Source organism: Chenopodium album, chromosome 12, assembly GCF_948465745.1.
Source record: "Chenopodium album chromosome 12, dcCheAlbu1.1, whole genome shotgun sequence".
Lineage (NCBI taxonomy): Eukaryota > Viridiplantae > Streptophyta > Magnoliopsida > Caryophyllales > Amaranthaceae > Chenopodium > Chenopodium album.
This window is the reverse complement of record NC_137845.1, coordinates 52,767,969-52,775,476: the sequence shown is the minus strand read 5'-3', so window position 1 is coordinate 52,775,476 and position 7,508 is coordinate 52,767,969. Positions and strand designations below refer to the sequence as shown.

The window sequence follows — 7,508 nt, the reverse complement described above, 5'->3', positions numbered from 1 at the left end:
ACTTTAAAGAAATAAAGATTGGGGCTTTCTACTGTTAAAGTCGATGGAAGCCCCTTCAAAATTCAACAATGGAGGCTAGCTTAGGGTTTTGGAGAGAGGAAGGAGAGGAGAGTTTTAGTAGATCTCTTTCTTGTATGGAACTTGATATAACATATACGTATTGAATATAGATTATCACTCATCTATCACTCAAGTATACTATCCCTAAAAATATATATTTTAGTACGTAGTATTCTATCTTTTTTTATAGAGTGTAATATATAAAGTAGAATATTATTTAAAGATATGGAGTGATACATATACTTTATAGAAAAGATATATATACAATACTATATTTCATCTCTCTATATATAGAATATATGTATTATAATTCTTTTAGAATTTGGTTAAAGATTGGCAAGTGATAATCAGGTCAAATTTCGACGGAATAGTTCCGACAGACACGGAAATTTGTTGGAAAATTCGAATCCAACGGATTTTTATCCCGTCGGATATTTCCGACAGAATTATTAATTTCATCGGAAATTATGTACTTTCCGACGGATTTTTCCCTCGAAAAGTACATTTTCCAACGGAATAATAATCCGTCGGAAGTTTCCGACGAAATTTTCGTCCGATTTTTTAAAAAAAATCTTTTTAGAAAATCCTAAGAGGCTAAGATCCCTTCCTTGTCCGCCTCTTTTTTCTCCCTTTCCCCCTTCTCCTTTCCTTTCCCATTCTTCTCTCTCTTCATTCTCCTTCTTCTATCTGTTCCCACTCTCCTCTTCGTTCTCCTTCTCTCTCCTCTTCTTCTTCTGGTTCTCTTTGTATCTCCTCTTCTCTTTAATAGAAAAATACAATAAGGTACCGAGTCATGCCCACCAATTTTTAAAAACCAGTGGGGAAAAAGTAGGCGGGATTTAAGAGGAATTAAATTGACACTGGTTCAAACCGAACCGGTGTCAAAGTTTAAAAAAAAAAAAAAAAAAAAGAAAACGCGCCTCGACTCTTAGCTCTTTCTCACTCTCACTTCACCCTTTCTCCTCTCTCTTGTCTCTTTGCCTCCTCTTTCTCTCTCTAATTCTCTGCTCCACCACAGCCCCACTCTCTATTTCATTTCTTCTCTCTCCTTATTCCCAGATTTTCTTTCTTTCACTCTCTCTCTTCGTAGCGAATGGCTATAAGGGTGACGGCGGCGGTGGTGAAATGGTGTCGCGACCATCGTAATTGATGGTCTATTTATTTACCGGTGCTAGATCTTTGCAGATGTGGTGGATTTCTTGACGAAGGTATGTTGTTCTTTGATTTGAAATCTAGGGTTTATGATTTTTATCAATTTAAGTGTCTATTTTTGCCTTTAAATACGAAATTGAATCCTACGGCATGTTAATTGAGCAAGATGTTCGACATTATTTACATGCATGTGTTGGTGAGTTCCCTTTTCTCTCTCCTTCAATCTCCTTCTCCATAATTGCGCCGCAAGCAAGGCCATCAATGGCTAGGGTTTATTTTTGATTTATTAATTGCATTTTAGGGTGATTTTGGAATTATATGATTTCAGAATTAGGTTTTGGGCTGAATAATGATATGTTACTGTATAAAATTTCAATTTAACGAGTTAATTAGCAGAAAGTCATATCTTCAGTTTGCTTTAAAAGAGAAGTCGAGTCAATGTAGTTGATTTTGCTTTGGGTTTACAGATTAAGGTAATTATCACCAGGTCTGTGGTGCATTTGACACACGGAGTGTGTTGTGAGAAAGTGTTCAGTCACTTAACTGTGTGATAACTTATTTTTGACTTAAGCACCTTGTTATGTGGTTCACGTCATGGGAGCTTCAGAATGCAATATGAGGTTATAGGACTTTAAAGCAGCTGTGTGTCAGACTTCTTCTGTAATTGCTATTATTTGTTGAAGTGGTCATATTAACCATTATCTAATGAGCCAAATTTTAGTGCATTGCTAATTTGCTAGTAGATAAGTTCAAGAGAAAGGAGGAGAAAAGGAAAAACCCCGAGCTTTAGTGTTCAAGCTAATCTGTTTTGTGGAAAGGTTGTGGAAATGTAGTTATCCTACAGCATTTGGTACTTTTTGAGCAGGTAGAGGTCTTAGTTTTGTTGGGATACAAAGTGTTAGGAGATGACATTTAGCCATATTAGTGGCATGAAACATTTGAGGTTTGAAATTGTTGGAAAGGCATTCTTGAAAAGTGAGTAAGGTTGTAACTTGTAAGTCATTTACTTAGAACTTTACCTACTTTGATTAGATTGGAAAGGCATCATGTTTATTAGGTTTTGGGCTAATTATGTTAGTTTTATGCTGTATCTTTAATAGGTTTTGGCTCTTGACAAGCGCTTTCTTAGCTTGACCCTGTTCAGAAACACTTCAGCAAAACCTCAAAAAATTGGTAATTTTTTCTCATCTGGGTAATTGAAATTGTATTGTTTTATGCTGTTTTTGGATGTATTTATGTTTGATTTTATGTCAATTTATTGATATTGGAATTGGGTTGAGTTGTAGGAAAGAGAGCTAAATGTAGAGGGAAGGTTTTTATGCTTCATTGTTTGGTATTGAAGCTCCTGAAGCTTTGGTAATTGGAGTTGTAGGAAAGAGGACTTGATGAGGTTATACCTTTTTTTTTAACTGGTTTCTTTCTTCAATTTTTCGAATTTTATGTAGTATGTTGCTTTTAATAGTAAAGGGATAATGGTTGCTAGTTTGCTTATGCTGATTGAATAGTAGTGTGGAACTGTTATTGATTAAGTTGCTAGAGTAGATATTGTATGAACTATTTGAAAACATGTTAATCAAAGGTGGTGGGTAGCCGGGGAGTTTACTTGGTTTAGATCTTTAGGATGTGCATATCCTATCTGGTAAATTAAAACCTACATGTCACACTGTTAAAAGATGGCTGCTACTTATTGACTTCGGCCAAGTTCCCTCCCTTTGTAGATCACACACATTGTTTCCTGTTTTTGCTGAATCTGTCTGGCTAACTTAGTTTCTTTTCTTTTGAAATTCCAAAAGAGCTAATGTGGCGGTGCAAAAGGAGCTTCATAAATCAGAATCTGACCGCTCCTGTATACACTTGGAGTTGATATAGCAGGCACTGGATTAACGTAAGTACTCGTTTAACTGACTAACCTTGGCACCTTGCTGTATATACTATATATAAATATATGGCAGAGTCCCTTGTCATGTCTTCCGTATTTCATTGCATCATGCGGTTATGTACAATTTTACCTGTGTTCAACCGTGCAAGAGAACTATAATAAGAGTTTGAGTATTCTTTATTGCCCATTACTACTTCATGTATTGTCTACTTGGAATGAAGTTGGTGCTCAAAGAGATTCTACAAGTCTTTTCTCCATCTTTTTTTAATTTCCGAAATAAAAACTTTGCTTGTAAGCTATTATCAAATTGTTCTGCATTCGTTCTGTTCTCTGAAGGAGAAAAGCCTTAAAGTTTATCATTATTTTTTCAGTTATGAAACTGGAGATCATGTTGGAGTCTATGCTGAGAATTGTGATGAAATTGTGGAAGAAGCAGGAAAGCTATTGGGTCAGCCACTGGATTTGAATTTCTCGATTCACACAGATGCAGAAGATGGTACACCTTTGGGTGGCTCACTACCACCACCATTTCCTGGTCCTTGTACACTTCGCTCTGCTCTAGCTCGATATGCTGATGTTTTAACCTCTCCTAGAAAGGTTATTCTCTTTCTTTTCCCTTGCACTGAGCTTATATTTAATTTTGGTTTCATACTGGGAAATTGGCATTATTAGTTCTTATATAGCTATTATACTCAGGCTGCACTACTTGCTTTGGCTGCTCATGCATCAGAACCCGGTGAGGCAGAGAGATTGAAGCATTTGGCATCACCTGAGGGCTGAGGGCAAGGTTCATACATCTACATTTTTCAAATTGTCTTTCTGTAAAAAAATGATTTAACTTTTTTTTTTTGGGTACTTTGTTTCTCCCTGATCTTGTTAAATCATTCTCTTTGGAAATTATATCTGTTTACTTGTTTAGGATGAGTATTCAGCTTGGATTGTTGCTAGTCAAAGGAGTCTTTTGGAGGTTATGTCTGAATTTCCATCAGCAAAGCCTCCTCTTGGGGTATTCTTCGCTTCCGTGGCTCCTCGGTTACAACCACGTTACTATTCTATCTCATCCTCACCAAGGTGGCTCAACTTTAGGCTTTGTGTTAGTTTATTGGTGTATTGATTCTCATGAAGAATATGGAGATTCTAAACTGCTTAACATGCGTCTGCAGACTATATCCAAACCGAGTTCATGTCACATGTGCCTTGGTTTATGGTCCTACCCCTACAGGGAGAATCCACAAAGGGAGGTTTGTTCAATAAGTAGCATATCCGTTTTAAATGGCTACTACTTATTGACTTCGGCCAAGTTCCACTTGAAGGGAGGTTTGTTCATTTTGGACACCAAATGACAGCGGTGAACTATGTTCAAAGCCTTGTATCACCTCGTGCAGTTTTTCTTTTCGGTGAACAGAATGGATGATATTTTCCATTTATTTCTCTTATTGACTTTATGACAGTAATAGTCTCTTTTTGTGTTGAACTTTTTCTTGTTGTTGACATGCTTTGAAGTTTAATCTTGTATTTTACTAGAAACTAAATTTGAATTATTATGTAAAACTGTTAACAGATGGCTGCAACTGTATTAATTTCTTTGTGCTTTTGTGCGGATTTGTGTGTGGTGTTGGCATCATAATGGATATGGCCGAGAAAGATGAGTCAGAGGGACGTTACCCTGCATGTCACACTGCATATGATAAAGACTGAATTGTAGGGATGGCTGCAAACTGTGAAACGTTGTTTAACTGCTGCAGCCGCTGCCTCGCAGGCCCTGCTGCTGCTGCAGACGCTGCCTCGCAGGCCCTGCTGCTGCTGCAGACGCTGCCTCGCAGGCCCTGCTGCTGCTGCAGACGCTGCCTCGCAGGTCCTGCTGCTGCTGCAACCGCTGCTTCTATGCTCCTGCTGCTATGTCTACGCTAATGCTTCTATGCTCCTGCTATGTTGTTCTACTCTTGCTGTTGCTAATCTGCTCTACACTACTGTTGTAATGTTATTACAGTCGGTCTGTTTACAGTATAAAACTATATTCTGTTAATTTTTTTTTTTTGAATTAAAATTTTAATGTTACGGCTATATATTAATGAAAGTTATAAGCTTATCTATATCTTAGTCTTTATAAATCAATTTAAGTGAAAAAAATGCAAAAAAAAAAAAAAAAAAAAAAAAAAATTGGCACCGGTTTTGAACCGGTGGCTTTTGAAGGGAGTATTGGCACCCCTCAAATGTCCACTGGTTCAAAACCGGTGGCATAGGGGGGTTTTGAACCGGTGGGGATTTGCATTTTTCTATTAGTATCTCTTTTTTTAATTTTGATTTTATTTTGTTGTTTTTTGGGATTTTTTTTTTAAATTTATGGTGGTGGTGGTCACTGTTGGAGTTAAGGTTTTGGGGGTTGGGTTGGCGAGGTTGTGGTGGGTAGAACTGGGTTGTGGTCGGATTTTTTTTTATGTTTTTTTGGTTTGCGGTGTCGTGGTGGTATTGAACCGGTGTCGGTTCAGCCTAGGTTTGGTGGGTCTAAAATTGCTAGGGTTTAAATAGGGCTAAGGGAGGGAGGTTAGTGGTGGTTTTGGGTGGGTGGGGTTTAAATAAGGGCTAAAGGGAGGGAGGTTAGTTGGGCTTTAAATCGGGCTTGGAGGTTTGGTGGGGCCCCGGTGGTTTGGCGGTGGGGCTGGTTGTGGTGGGGGATTAGGGTTAAGGTTAGGGGCTAGTGGTGGTCTGATGGGGGGTAGCCGGTGGTGGTCTGAAGTTGGGGTTAAAGTTAGTTAGGGGTTAGAGGTGGTGATACGCCGTGCCGGTTGTACGGCGTATTTTTTTTTATTTCTGTTGAAGTTGTTTTAGACGGAATTTCCCTTGCAAATTTCTAGCGAAATTGTGTCCGTCGGAAATTTCAGACGGATTTTTCCGGTGCCAGTCTCTTCCGACGAATGATCCGTCATAAATTCTGTTTTTTAGTAGTGATATTTCTCTACGATAGTCAATAATAGATTATGAATAGTTACAAATTATAACTCTTCTTGAGAATCTTGACCATTTTATGAAGATTCTAGAAAATTTTATGAATTACTAAAAGATTTATTATATTGCATATTATAGAATAATCTGAAAAATCCTATATCCTCCGTATTTTAGTCAAGTTTAGATTATAGTTTAGTTGATGATATTATTAATAATATAGATTATCAATCATATATAAGTCAAATATACAAGTTTATATGTATAACACATGGTCAAATATATAATTATGATTAGTGCATTTTTCATATTTTTCATTTACTCAAATTTGATCATTATAAATATTTATACACTTAAATCAATTATCTATACCCCTTTATAGAAGGTGATATGATTATTTTTTGCCACTAAAAAAATAATTGACTAAAAACTTTTATCAGAATGCTATATATAAAAAGAAATGATATAACGCTGATTTAAACTCAATCACGCTGATTTTGCCGCCTCCTTTTTCTCTCTTCTTTTCTTCTCTCTCTTCTCTCTTTAGGGTTTTGATTTTCTTGGCCGTTTAGGCCGAAAATAGTCTAATTTCTTCGGAAATTAAACTATTTTCGACCCTTTTTCTGGATTTAATTCGCTTTTTTGTTATCTGATTTGTTTTTCTTTGTTCTCTCCGTTTGTGAGAGCCTATCCCAATTTTTTTAGATTTCTCCAATTTTAGGAATTTTGATTCTCATCTATGGATGAAAATTTACTTTTAGGGTTTTAATAATAATTGAGAAGGTGATTTGGATTCATATGGGTTTAGGGTCGTCATCAGTTCTATGATCAAAACATCAACGCAGATTGTGAAGGTCTCTACTTGGAAAGATGCAAAGATATCGAAAATCACTACTCGCGTCAAGTTTGAAGCGGTGGAGTGTGAGCTATGCCAGATATGCAAATTAGTTATGATTTTGATTGTAAAAGTTATGTTATTTTCTCTAGATTTGTGGTTTACAAATCTTTATTATTGTTGTAGATGTCGTAAGGCTATTTATTAATGAAAATATTGTTCTTCCTATAAAAAAAATGTTTTGTAATAGTAGTCAAATTTTTAAAATTATGTTTTTCAAATTATGTTTTGCGACTATTCATCAGTAGAGTTCCGTCAAAATGATACAAATATATCTTAAATTATTTAGGAGCAGTTTAGAAGTGATAATGCCATTAGTTTAAGGCTGTTTAATTCTTGTATTGAGAATTTAGATCATTTAAGGGATGATTGTAAGTTCCGAAAGACTATTATTAATTAATGAAATCACCCCTCCCTATTCCATTTTTTTAAAAAAATAAAATAAGTTTAAAATATGCTACACCTATAATCAAATAAAAACATATTTAAGATATGGGCCGGGTATTGTTAATTAGTTCACGGAATGAATATAGGGATTAAGGATAATATTATATGTCACTATTAGAATTTGGTTAAATT

General features: G+C 36.0%; 1 long non-coding RNA gene across 2 annotated transcripts; it reads left to right on the top strand.

Annotated features, from left to right (window-relative positions):
• The first annotated feature begins 739 nt into the window (after positions 1-739).
• Positions 740-4,653, top strand: LOC145572604 (uncharacterized). Of its 2 annotated transcripts, XR_014096892.1 has the most exons (8): positions 740-1,268; positions 2,313-2,385; positions 2,499-2,602; positions 3,006-3,097; positions 3,463-3,688; positions 3,788-3,878; positions 4,011-4,162; positions 4,255-4,653. It is a non-coding gene; the product is annotated as an uncharacterized LOC145572604 (long non-coding RNA). The 2 variants fall into 2 exon arrangements; XR_014096893.1 differs by lacking the exon at positions 2,499-2,602 and having other exon boundaries at positions 742-1,268.
• Positions 4,654-7,508: the final 2,855 nt, after the last annotated feature.